General features: G+C 36.3%; 1 long non-coding RNA gene across 1 annotated transcript in view; it reads left to right on the forward strand.

Moving 5' to 3' along the window:
- The first annotated feature begins 1,541 nt into the window (after positions 1-1,541).
- Positions 1,542-12,859, forward strand: part of LOC135837719 (uncharacterized) — a 206,363-nt gene continuing 195,045 nt past the window's right edge. The window contains exon 1 of the long non-coding RNA XR_010557245.1: positions 1,542-1,628. This is a non-coding gene — a long non-coding RNA (uncharacterized LOC135837719). The remainder of the gene's footprint in view (positions 1,629-12,859) is intronic.

The following is a 12,859-nucleotide window of genomic DNA, read 5'->3' on the forward strand; positions in this document are numbered from 1 at the left end:
GTTTCCAAAATCTACTGGAGTATCCAATAATTTTCAAAAAGTTACTGGAGGTTCCAAAGTGACTTAAACCCACCAGCAGTCGAGTGCAGCGTAAATTTTGGATTTCCAACTTCATTTCATAAGATTTTGTTCAAATTTCAAGTTTCCAAAATCTGCTGGAGGCTCCAGTGATTTCCAAGAAGTTACTGGAGGCTCCAAAACGACTTTAAATCTACTGGCAGTCGAGTGAGAAGGGTAAATATTGGTTTTAATAACTTCATTTCATGAGATTTTGTTCAAATTTCAAGTTTCCAAAATCTACTGGAGGCTCCAATAATTTTCAAATAGTTACTGGAGGTTCCAAAATGACTTAAACCTACCTGCAGTCGAGTGCAGCGTAAATTTCGGATTTCCAACTTCATTTCATACGATTTTGTTCAAATTTCAAGTTTCCAAAATCTGCTGGAGGCTCCAGTGATTTCCAAGATGTTACTGGAGGCTCCAAAACGACTTGAAATCTACTGGCAGTCGAGTGAGAAGCGTAAATATTGGTTTTAATAACTTCATTTCATAAGATTTTGTTCAAATTTCAATTTTCCAAAATCTACTGGAGGCTCCAATAATTTTCAAAAAGTTACTGGAGGTTCCAAAATGACTTAAACCCACCAGCAGTCGAGTGCAGCGTAAATTTTGGATTTCCAATTTTATTTGATGAAATTTTGTTGAAATTTCATATCTACTTAAAAAATCAACTGGAGGCTTCGAGAATTTTCAAAAATCTACTGGAGGCTCCAAGAATTTTAAAAAAGTTGCTGGAGGCTCCAAAATAACCTAAACCTCCCAGCAGTCGAGTGCAGCGTGAATTTTGAGTTTCCAACTTCATTTGACGAGTTTCAAAAATCTACTGGAGGTTCCAAGAATTTTCAAAAAGTCACTGCAGTCTCTAAAATGACTTGAAACCTATACAAAGTCGACTTGGCGTGTGTGTGTGGGGTGGAAGGGGGTCGAGTAGAGAGCTTCCTGAATATTTTTTTGAAAAAATATATTGTGAAAAAGCAGTGATTTTTTCAATAAAAAAAAATCCATTAGGTACTATGTACTTTGGAAAACATGTGTCCGACTAGCATAATTCGTATTCCCCCCCCCCCCTCTGTATCAGTCCGCAAATTTTCAGTCGAACCCCCTCCCCTTCTCAACAATTCTCCATATAGTCAGTTTCGTCCGTAGAAATGGTTGGGTAACGACAGGAGCGAAAAAACCACGATTTTGTTCGTAAATGCACCCTCTTCAGGAGTCCATTTCTTCCCTCCAGGGTCATCTCCAGAGCTAAACAATTTTTTGTGTAACTTTCATCTCAAAAAATCAAGGTCTATGCTGAATTTGGTCAAAATCCACCAACTTTTTTCTCTGGATGATCGACGCTGAAATATGTACCTACATTCATATTATCAAGAATTTTGAACAGTCAATTTTTTCCTTATATTATTGATGTTGGAAAATTTGAATACCATTTTTTTGTGGCAAATTTATCATGTTTCTAAACCATTGTTGTTATTTTTTTTCTTTACAGGACTTTGGTGTCTCGTATTAGGCTCAGCATCTTGTTCACATGGGCTGTCAAATGAATCGAAGATACTCCATTTCCCAAGGTAAGACTTTGTGGCATTTGCATTTTGTAAATTTACAGTTCGTGTATGCATATTTCCGGTGGCTTATCGCTGCAGTTTGTACATTATGCGTGATTTTCGAGAAACAAGGTGAATATTCTGATTCATGCAAATTCCCCTTGTCCCAAATCGTTTACGATATGATATTGATTACGTAGCAGGTAGAAGTGCGTACGTTGGTTCAATTACATTGTATACTCGAACTACATTACGTATACGTAATTATACGTAAACGTACCATTTACAAGTATACTTACGTTAAATCTACGTTACGTTGAAGACGACCTGAGCTGTCTGGATGTCTGTCTGCCACTCTGCCTATGCCTATCCCTATCTCTCCGTCTGTAGTCTGTACAGTCTGCGTGATACGGCCACAGCACGGTGACGCATTCGATACGGCGAGTTATTTTTCTTTGTGTTTTTCCTCGCAATCGATTTGGGATCGCAGACTGTAGACTGCAAAACGCGATGGCCTGATATGAACCGTGTATACGTACGTATTATATACACTTACACTCTACATATACACGCACGTACGCACGCCAGCCAATGTACGCCGTCTATTTACGAGAGAGAAGTAGGCTGCTGGGGTACCAGGGGGGGTCCCATGACGTGACACTAATCGTTAGCCGCCGCAAAACTGGATTTTACTCCGACCAATGAAAACGCATTCCCCACACACAAATAAAGGATATAGTAAGGATAGCAAACTTACAATTTTTATTGAAAATAGATTCAAACTGCCTAATTTCGCTATTTCGTGTGATATTAATTTATTGTTTCAATTATTATTCATTACAAATGACTAATGAGTAATTTTTCTATGCAGTACCTACCTACCTATGCAATCATGTCATTTCATTTATTATAAATAATTGATAATTTGATAACTGCAGCAACTAGCAAATCTTGCTCGCGATATTACAACTCATTTCAAAAATTTTCAGATAATTCTTCAATCTGAAAAGAATAAATTTTGATCTACGTACATTTTGCAAATATGAATGATCACTCTGATCTAGAAATCGATTAGATTAGAATGAATTGACTTTTCAAAATGCCGAAGGGCTTATGGTAAAAAATGATTTGTATTCTCACTCTCTTATTACATATATTTCCTTCTCATTACTTATTTTGTTTTTTCTCGTCATCTAATTCTAAAGTAGTACAAGTAGTTTTTCAGTTCTCAAAATTTCTAATTAATAATAGGTACGTATTCTCCTTTCTAGACCTGGAAATCAGTCTACTGTGGAAAATCAACTCAGAAAATGTTGAGTAAAATTCCAGATAACTGAGATAACTAAATAAATATTCATCAAAGAAGTTCGTGAATCGGTTATGAACGTTTATCTCACTCTCCTTTTTTATTTTTTCACAATTCTAAAATTGAAGATTGAAATTTACAAAAATAACACACAACACTCACAACAGTGTTATCACAGTTTGAGTGGGAGGTTATGGAAACATAAAACACGTTTTCATTGGTCGGAGTAAAATCCAATTTTGCGGCGGCTAACGATTAGTTGACGTGACCACGTCTCGCAAGTAGCAGCCACGACCCGACGGACGCGATCTAACCCAAAAAAGGTACTCTTTGTGCGGATCTCGACCGTTCAAAATGGGATATTTTTGCAACGAGGAATTTTTTTTTTCGGATTTCGGCCGCAGCTGGGTCGTCGTAGTCGTAGACGACGTGGTCAAAGCGAACGGCTCTCGGCTCGGGCTCGAACGTAGAGGTAATTACGTTACATCGCCGGTCCCGCCACCGGTCTGCGTTGCCACCGCTGCGCCAAATGACAAGCAATAACCGCGGCACCCTGAAACAGAACGACCTTGATATCACGCATCGCACGTGTACGCCTACGACTGTTCAATTGTGGTCGTTGTACTTGTACTTTTTTTTTGTTTTTCTTTTTTTTTTAGAATTTTTTTTGTTCTCTGTCTCTCTCTCACTCTGTGTGCTGCGGCTCGATCGCGCTGCTGTCTCCCTGTGTGTACCAAATGTGGCATGCGAGTGTGTGAGCTCGCTTGTGAGCTCTGCAAAGACGAAAATATTGCGTCGTGTACGAGTACTTACGTACTTACGTATTTGTATATTACGTATATTTTAGGAGTGTTGGTCGTGTACTAATGTGTAAATAAATTACGGTGGCAGTGCGGCGCCGAGAAGAGGTTTTATTGAGTTTGGTCGTTGTGCTTGTACATAGTGTATAGTGTATAGTGTATACTCGTACTCCGCCTCACCTCGCCTCTCACTGCTATATAGCATTATTACGACGACGACTGATTGACGGATGTCGGTTGGTTAACTTAGGTCGCGTTCGCAGATCTGGTTTAGGAGGCTAAACTGAAACTGAACTGAACTGGCTGACTGATTGTACTACTGAATGATGCGAGAGCGAGAGATTGATGGCCATGTAGTAAACGCAGAGACGAAAACGAACCAGAATGACGATCAGTTTGGCATGCGATGTGGTTAGGGACCCCTGGTTCAAGTTCACGACTAACTCGATGCGTTGAATTGGAATTGATATTATGCGAATTTTTACATTGTATAGGAGTAGCGGCGAACAAAGATGGGTATTTTGGATCAGTGTCTGTATTGCTGATTGGACGGAAGTGGTGAAGATGTTGAGTGAGAAAATTATGGAGATGGGGGTTTGATTTTTGGATGTAGTGCAAGTATTCCGATTGGTAAATTATTGAATTAGTGTATTTTTAGGAATTTTCGAGACAAGAGACAATACAAGGAGATTATTTTGTGAAGTATCAAAGTCATCAAAATTGTTAAAAAATCTCCCTTTTGGCCCAAAAATTGAACGCAGTTGCCAAAAATCAACCAAACTTCTCAAAATTGAACGACAATTTGTCAAAAATGTAGAAATAAATAATGTAAAACCCATTTCTATTTATTCATTCAGGCAGCGTTTTTTTTTTTTTGTGAAAGAATTCAGAAATATCAAAAAATTGCAACAAAAAAAGAAAGAATGGGGGGGGGGAAGGATGAAATTTGACAAAAAATAGGACGTTTGATTGACCAAGTTTGGAACAATAAGAGGACTTTTAGGCAGGCAAGAAAAAAATCAATGCTTTTTGGACGTCTCGGCAAAAAAAGCTCAAATTTCTGAGCAATTTCAACAAAAATTACGACCATTTGACTATTTTGTCAAAACACTACTTCCGCAGAATTTTGACGAAAAAACATAACAACTTTTCGTCTAGTGGCCAGAAATTGGCTCAGTAATTATTTTGATGAAAAACAGAAATTTGTTTGTCAACTTTGCCAAAAATTAAGAGCGCTGCAAAAAATACTGTTTTTGCCACGATTGTTAAAAAACACAAGGGACACATTCTTGACTATATTTCCAAAAATTGACACTTTTTGACTTGGCCAAATATTCTTTTTGGATTTTTTTTTGGGGGGGGGGGGGTGTAATAAGAAATTATGCACTTACAACTTTTGCGAATTAGCGTGTCCCAAAAAACGAATTGACAAAAAAAGGTCTTCATAAATATAGAGCGGGAAAATAACGTAAAAAAGCAGCGGCAAAAAGGAAAAAATTGGCACATCAATTTTTTCTTCAGGAATGTGTTTGGATGGACCCTCTGAACCACCAAAAAAAAGCCGACTCTCCTACCCCTGGAGGAAAATTTTTTAGGGGGCTGAAACCGGTTCCGATTCACGTTTTTTGCGTTTTACTCCGTAAATATTAGGTTTTTGAGAAAAACTACCATGACGAAAAATGTTCCCCTTCAAATTCTCGACAATTTGATGCTACGCTCGATACCCATTGCTCAAGGGGGGTGTCCAAAAAAAGGGGTGGAAAGAGTAGGTATTTCAAAAAAAGTCAGTCCAATAAATTGATCAAAATTACCACTTAAAATCATTCGTTTTCGCTCAATTTTTTTTTACAAAGCCTACTCACCCAACTACTAATCAAATTACCTTTGGTTTGTCTTCAACCCTCCTCGGGGGTTCGTGAGGGTTGCTTGATTTTTCAAGTAACACACTACTGAATCATATATTTTAAAAACAAATCTGGACGTGCGATATATCGAATAGTATGTTTTCGAGGTCGCTGAATACGAATATGAACTTATTTTTTTGCATACAACCCCTCAAACCCCCCCTGTGCCCCAAAATGGGGGTCAAAATTTCGAAAAATCGTGAAAAGTCGAGTGATATATCGAATGGTACGTTTTCGAGGCTGCCGAGTGCGAATATGAACTTATTTTTTGGATCCCACCCCCTAATGTCCCTCTGTGCCCCAAAATGGAGGTGAAAATTTTGAAAAATAGTGAAAAGTCGAGTGATATATTGAATTGTATGTTTTCAAAGTCGCTGAGCGCAAATATAGCCTTATTTTTTGGGCCCAACCCCGAACAGCTCCCAACTACCCCAAAAAAATACCCAAATTTTGAAAAATTGTGAAAAGTCGAGTGACATATTGAATGGTATGTTTTCGTGATCGCTGAGTACGAATATGAACTTATTTTTTGCATACAGCCCCTCAAAGCCCCTCTGGACCCCAAAATGAGGGTATACATTTCGAAAAATCGTGAAAAGTCGACTGATATATCGAATGGTATGTTTTTTTAAAAAACACGAACTACGAACTACAAATTTTCGATGTTTTCTTCCATAAAAAAAATTATTGTTTTCGATTGGTAGCCAATAATAGATGAAATCGAAAACTTTAAAGAAAAACAATCGAAATGAAAACACTGAGATAGACAAGAAGATTGACATCTTACCTACTAAAGACATTGTGGATAATTTTGGAGCGTTAGTAGGACGTTTGAATAGTAAAATGAGTGAAATAATAAAAATGAGTCTATAGTCGTATTCAGCGATCTTGAAAACATACTATTCGACGTATTACACGTTTTTTGGTGAGTTTTCGAAATTTTATCCTATTTAGGGGGTGTAAGGGGACTTTGAGGAATCGTAAGTAGAGCAGGAAAAAAGTGCATACTCCAGTTCAGTGTCTCGAAAACAGACAAATCGATATATACCTCGACTTTACACGATTTTTCAAAATGTTGACCCTCATTTTGGGGCACAGAGGGACTTTGAGGGGCTGTATGCAAAAAATAAGTTCATATTCGTACTCAGCGACCACGAAAACATACCATTCAATATGTCACTCAACTTTTCACATTTTTTCAAAATTTGGTTGTTTTTTTGGGGTAGTTGGGAGCTGTTCGGGGTTGGGCCCAAAAAATAAGGCTATTCGCGCTCAGCGACTTTGAAAACATACAATTCGATATATCACTCGACTTTTCACTATTTTTCAAAATTTTCACCCCCATTTGGGGCACAGAGGGACATTAGGGGGTGGGATCCAAAAAATAAGTTCATATTCGCACTCGGCAGCCTCGAAAACGTACCATTCGATATATCACTCGACTTTTCACGATTTTTCAAAATTTTGACCCCCATTTTGGGGCACAGAGGGGCTTTGAGGGGTTGTATGCAAAAAAATAAGTTCATATTCGTATTCAGCGACCTCGAAAACATACTATTCGATATATCGCACTTCCAGATTTGTTTTTAAAATATATGATTCAGTAGTGTGTTACTTGAAAAATCAAGCAACCCTCACGAACCCCCGAGGAGGGTTGAAGACAAACCAAAGGTAGTTTGATTAGTAGTTGGGTGAGTAGGCTTTGTAAAAAAAAATTGAGCGAAAACGAATGATTTTAAGTGGTAATTTTGATCAATTTATTGGACTGACTTTTTTTGAAACACCTACTCTTTCCACCCCTTTTTTTGGACACCCCCCTTGAGCAATGGGTATCGAGCGTAGCATCAAATTGTCGAGAATTTGAAGGGGAACATTTTTCGTCATGGTAGTTTTTCTCAAAAACCTAATATTTACGGAGTAAAACGCAAAAAACGTGAATCGGAACCGGTTTCAGCCCCCTAAAAAATTTTCCTCCAGGGGTAGGAGAGTCGGCTTTTTTTTGGTGGTTCAGAGGGTCCATCCGAACACATTTCTGAAGAAAAAATTGATGTGCCAATTTTTTCCTTTTTAAAACCGCTATTTGCCCGCTCTAATAGAGGTAAATCAAGAGCTAATTTCCGTCAAGTAATTGATTTTCCTGGAATAGCCTAATTTGAAATTGAGGAGGCAATTGTTGCAAAAAAGATACTAAATTAAATTTAAATTTCAGCAAAGGAACTTTCGCCACCTGCTGACTCCAGGTGAGCAATATGGCTCATGCAAAAAACATCTCGACAAAATTTGAGCTGGTGAAGTTGATTTCGCAAACATTTTTGAGCTCATTTTATTTTTTTCAATTCAACCTATGTTTAAAGATTATTTGAGGTGTCTGCAAGACCATCATAGTCATCAAAAAGGCATCCTTTTGGCCAAACATGGAACGAAATTACCAAAAATTAACTAAATATTCTCGAAATTGAATGGTAATCTTGTCAAAAATATAGGAATAAGTAATTACGAGTACCTATTTAGGTTTATATTTAATTCCCTATTCCCCCCCCCCCCACTACTGAAAATAACTATGAATTTGTGACGAATGGCAAATGTTGAAATTAAAAACTGTTTAAAATTAAATTGGCTAAAAATTCATGAAACGATGTAAAAAAAAAAGAATTACTTGAAAGTTATCAAAAATTGGCGGAGATGGAATGTTTTCATTATTTTTCCAATAACACTGGGGTGAAAAATTCTGTAAAAATCACCCTTCAAAGTATAGTTTGAAACCTAGCTGTAATTTTGAAAAATTGTCGTCCAAAAGTGAAAATTTTATCATCCAAAAGTCATCAAAAGGTCATCATTTTTAATTTTTTTGATTTATATGTAGTAGACACCGTGTAAAGTTATTTTGAAAAAAAATTCAAAAATTCAATTTTCTCGGTTAAGTTTGAGCATAATTATTTCTTGAAGAAAAGTAAGAAAATTTTGATTTTATCAACAATGAATAATTTTTGAAAGTATGTATCGACTTTTTTATTTTTTCGAACTGTCAACTTGCTTTTTCAGCGTTACAGTTACAAAGCATTACCTTCGGCTCAAAAAGTCAAATTCTCGCTTTCTGCAAAAAATGTAAAAAATTCTCAAAAAGTGTTATTTTTTGCTAGAAATTGCTGAAAATTATCGCTAATTATGTACTTTGCCAAAAATTCCTTTTTTTTTCAAAAATTGCCCTAAAGTCTCGCATTGTTGCCAAAAATTGTCGAATAGCGTTGCTGTTGTATTAGAATAATATTGTCATAGTCTCGCTTTTTGTCAATATTTTTCCAAAAAAAGTCACTTTTCAACTTGAAAGTTGCAAACAAGTGTCACTTTTTCGAGAAAAATTGCAAAAAAGTATAACTATTTTTCCAGTGATTTCCAAAAAGTCTCATTTTTTTCTCAAAAATTAACCAATCTCACTTTTCACTAAATTACGACGAAAAAAATCGGTCTTTTTTACCTAAAAATACCGAGATTTACTAAAAAACCACACTTTTTGTGGTAAAAATTTCTAAAAAGTTTCGCTTATTTCCAAAAAAGACTGAAAATGGTCGCTTTTTTGACAAAAATTCCAAAAAATGTTTCCAAATGTGTCGAAATTTTGTTTTTTTTTCTTGAAGTTGCCTATAATGTTCAGAAAAATCAACGTAAGTCGAATAAGAACACTTGAGGGGGCTTAAAGCCTTTATCAACAGAAACACTGTTACACGAATATTGTAGGGTTAGGGATGGTAATTTTATCTCTGGGATCAAAAACATTCACAAGATTTTTGAATTTTATGCCTTTATGACAAGTGTGATTTTTAAAACATAAGTAGCTGCCCCAATTGCCAAATGCCAAAGATTTCTGGGTAGCCCAGAATGCTGCATGAAAGTTCATACCATGTTTTGTAATTCACGATTCCAACGCTCAGATTTTCCATTCAATTGCTGAGTTTCAGGAGGTCAAAAATCGTGTTCAATTTTCTCTCTCTCACATATTTCATGTAATTTTTCTCGAATAAATATTCTTTAGCACCATCACTTCTCAGATAACACACCTTTGCATCATGTCCTAATTTATTTCTAGCACTGATTAGAAATTGCTCAAAACAATTTGCTACCTCATCACTAGAACTAATACAATAGGTATTTATGCAATATGCATACCTAGAGAATTCATCTGTAAATGACACAACATATCACTTTTTGCCTGACCTAAGGGACGTTAATAAAATCACACATTAGTGTCCTTGACTATTGCGTCTTTCCTAATTCTTGAAAATAAATACATCGGCATCGACACAAAATGATGAAAAAAAATACACCCTCAACTGTAAGCTTTCAATTCTCAGTTTTTATGACCATTACTAATTTGTTCCCATCTTAGAGTTCGGCAAGTTTTCAATTACAAAGAGCAAGCAGGCGAGCATCCGTATCACATTTTTAAAACAAAATGTTGCAGCTGCAAGTCTATTGTGTATCTATACATCACGCATCCCTCACATGTGTTGTCTTAACTCTTAAAATTTTATCACCTAGAAGTCTGCAAATGCAGGACCTCAAGCAGGGACATTTCTCAACTATTACGTGGAATATCGGCTATTTCACCGCATTCCATGTGGATACAAAAAATATATACCAAAGAAACGAACCCTTCTCACTGGTAACCATCGTATTCGTGTACATATACACGTAGGTACGTAAGGTTAGGGTAGGTCTACCACGAATATATGTACCTATTTTACATAACAATGACCACTTCAATGTACGTCCGTGCATTAAAAAGTATGGTCTTCGTTGTCAGATTTAATTCAAGCCACATGCCTTTAAATCCGCGTTGATTCATAGTACTCTTACAAGCTCTTGGTACCTATCTAAAATCAACATGTACTAAAATCAAACTAATCTAATTATCTATATTGCGCAATATAAAAGAAATTCGAACAATATTACCAACTTTATACTGGATTACTTGTACCTATCTACCTTGTACCTATTTTCTCTGTGATTCGATTCCTCTTCATATTATTGATGACGCGATCTTCTTAATGAACAATTTTGTTGACCAAAAAAACTTTCGAGGATTTATCCCTTTTTGGATGTACCCGGCGTCTCCACCATGTTGGGAAAACCAACAAAGTATCATTTTTTGGACCATTAATAGTCCGGCATATGACAATAGGACTAATTGAACCCCCCCCCACCGCCGATCCTGCGGAAAAACATTTTTCTTAAAGGGGACATCCAAAGGAACATTTTAAAGCAAACTTGCCAAAAAAAAAGTTGGCCTTACTTACAAAATGGCGGCCACTTTGATTGACAGGTCAGCCGAAATCGCAGATTTTGCGTTTCAACATAGGACTTGCACGAAATTTTTCAAATTTTACAAAGGTAGATCGAAAGATCATGCTAAAATTTATCACCTGCCAAAATTTCAAGTGCTAAAGTGCGTTTTTCGATTTTCGGTGAATTTTTGAAAATCGAATTTAGGGCAAAAATGAGGGGAAAAATCAAAATTTTACCAAATTTACCAAGAAAGCTGAAATTTGGGATTTACTCCTATTTTCGACATGCCAAATCGATTGGAAACGGTTTCAACCCGTTTTGAGCAGTTCTGGAGCCTCCAGCAGATTTTTGAAACTCGAATTTCTCACAAAATTCCATCAAATTGGAGTTGTAAAGCTAAAATGTATTCTAAAAACCAATTTCAATACGCTACGAAGTACTGCAGGTGAAATCCAAGTCGTTTTGGAGTCTCCAGCGACTTTTTGAAAATTCCTGAAGCCTCCAGCAGATTTTTGAAACTTTGAATTTTCACAAAATTTCATCAAATGAAGATGGAAATCTGAAATTTACTCTACACTCCATTTTAACACCCTCTGAAGACGACTTCAAGTGGGTTCAAGTTATTTTAGGGCCTCCAGCGACTTTTTTGAAAATTACTGGAGCCTCCAGTAGATTTTTGAAACTTGAAATTTTCCCAACATTAATTTATCGAATGGAGTTGGCCAGCTGAAATTTACTTCGCAGACGACATGGTGGTTTCAAATGGTTTTGAAGCTTCCAGCTACTTTTAGGAAATTTCAATTTTTCAAAAAAAGTCATACAACCATTCAAAAAGTTGCTGGAGGCTCCAAAACGAATTGAAATTCACCACCAGTCAACTTCGTAGCGCATTGAAATTAGTTTGCAGAATGAATTTCGACTCTCCATCTCAGTTTGATGATAGTTTGGGGAAATTTCAAGTTTCAGAAATATACTGGAGACTCCAGTAATTTTCAAAAAAGTCATTGTATGCTCTAAAATGACTTGAAATCCACCAGAAGTTTTTTTCAGAGGGTGTTAAAATTGGAGTGTAGAGTAAATTGAGGCCACTAGAATCAAAAGTGTACTTCTCCACCTTTTTTCGAAAATGAGTTGAGTATGGTTTGGTATACTACAACATGTGCCGCATCCGATGAAAATGTCAAAATTTGAATTTTGTGCCAGGAAGTATGGTAAAATAGCGTGTAAAGTTAGGTGTTGGAATCAAAACTGCACTTTTTTAATGGAGAAGTGCAGTTTTGAAACCAACCTGGCGGAAATTGAATGAGGACTAGTGTTATACCTTGAAATTAGGCTTGAAATTGAATAAATTCATCAAGTGAGGACCCTTCCCGCAAAAAACACCTTTCATTTTTATTAATAAAAATTAATTTTTTTTACTTTGAAAAAAAAGGAAAATTATTTCAATTTCCAAATGAATGGTCTAAAAATACAGTATTATTTCAATTTCTTAAACTTTACAAGATTTTCTGAACGTTTAGCACTGTATTGCTAAAAAAATTTTGATGAAATGCGCTACAAAGATATATTAAGTGTATGGTTGGAGACAAAACTGCACTTCTCCAAACTTGAAGCGACTCAGGAACTCTTATGGCAACGTGTAGGGTAAAACAAACATGCGGGTCACTATCGGCATGTTGGTACGAAAATATTAGACCTATTACCTCGGTATTTTATGTTACGATGAATGCTAGGGAGGTTTTTTGCGTTTTTCTCAAAAAGTTCAAAAATGGAGAAGTACACTTTTGATTCTAGTGGCCTCAATTTCAGATTTCCATCTTCATTTGATGAAATTTTGTGAAAATTCAAAGTTTCAAAAATCTGCTGGAGGCTTCAGGAATTTTCAAAAAGTAGCTGGAGGATCCAAAACGACTTGAAATTCACCTGCAGCACTTCGTAGCGTATTGAAATTGGTTTTTAGCA

This window comes from Planococcus citri, chromosome 1 (genome assembly GCF_950023065.1).
Source record: "Planococcus citri chromosome 1, ihPlaCitr1.1, whole genome shotgun sequence".
Classification (NCBI taxonomy): Eukaryota; Metazoa; Arthropoda; class Insecta; order Hemiptera; family Pseudococcidae; genus Planococcus; species Planococcus citri.